The sequence below is a fragment of the Octodon degus genome, unplaced genomic scaffold, assembly GCF_000260255.1.
Source record: "Octodon degus isolate 3935 unplaced genomic scaffold, OctDeg1.0 scaffold00024, whole genome shotgun sequence".
NCBI lineage: Eukaryota > Metazoa > Chordata > Mammalia > Rodentia > Octodontidae > Octodon > Octodon degus.
The window spans coordinates 3,723,548-3,724,736 of record NW_004524600.1 but is presented as its reverse complement, the minus strand read 5'-3'; the positions used below and the strand labels follow the sequence as shown (position 1 = coordinate 3,724,736).

At 42.3% G+C, this 1,189-nt stretch overlaps 1 pseudogene; it reads right to left on the bottom strand.

Annotated features, from left to right (window-relative positions):
- LOC101570621 overlaps nucleotides 1-1,189 on the bottom strand; it is a 107,003-nt pseudogene that overhangs the window by 791 nt on the left and 105,023 nt on the right.

The following is a 1,189-nucleotide window of genomic DNA, read 5'->3' as shown; positions in this document are numbered from 1 at the left end:
TTTTGTGGCTCCATATTGCCTCCAGCGCTGGTCTGGATTGTCTTGAGTATCTGGGAATCGAACCACCGCTCCCAGAGACTGACTGCTTTGTTTAAGCAGGCACTTAAACAACTGAGCTAGTGGGCAGGCCCCGAGAAGCTATATTTGGAGAAATCTTTAAAGGACCTTTTCATACTTAATGCCAGTTTAAATATTGTAGGTACTTGAATGCAGCAAAGTAACCCATTATAGTCCAATAGTCCATAATAGCAGTGAGTTATCAGTACAACTGGTAATTGTCAGAAATTGTTGACTTGAGCCTTTTACTGCTAATCATATTAATATGGTATTACTTTTTATACATAATGGTTATGCTTTTCTGTCAGGTGATAAAGACCAAGTTAAAGCAAGACTTATATAACTAAAAATGTAACTTTTATATGTGACAAGGTTAGTCAAATCCCTCAGGATTTACCCTGAAATCATGTACAGCATCTCGTAGATCTTTTGTCAATGTCAGCCATCTGGACGAATCATGGCCATTGCTTGACCAATTTGCTTTCTGTGAAAGCCTGAGAGACATTTTTTCTCTCTAGGTGACTCTCCTTAGGCACACTATACATCATTGATCATGTTCCTCTGTGGCTCCATATCTCCTTGAACAAGAGATTTTGGGACACAAATGAGTTACAGACTGTCACAGCACAAGTTCTCTTATGTCCTGAGTCCTCACTGACCTTGAAGAGTCAGGGCCAAAATATTGCTATTCTTGTAACCCTTCTATTTCTCTAATTTTTGGTCTGAAAACTTTAGCTGTTAAACATCCAGAAGAGAAGCTTAATTATTACCCTGTAACAGAAGTAGTTGGGCTTAACATATCTAAATATTAAACACTTTAGATATAACATGAACGGCTATTTTCCAACAATCATGGATATTATGTACTTTAAATCCCTATAGAATGTAAAAAAACAATTACACATTTTTACACAGAAATTAAGAAATAAAACTATGCTAGCCCAGGTCCGGTGAGTGTGCGGAGAGTTTCCTGCTACCCTGCGCCGGCGGGACCAGTCCCAGCCCAGGCACAGAGTGGGCCGGACCCTCTCCCAGCCCCTCGGGCCGCCCCCACCACTCCTCAGTGCCTCCCCCACCCCGCCCGCCGAGTAGGATTTTCTGCCGAGTTCCGGGAGCCCCCAGACCCAGTCCT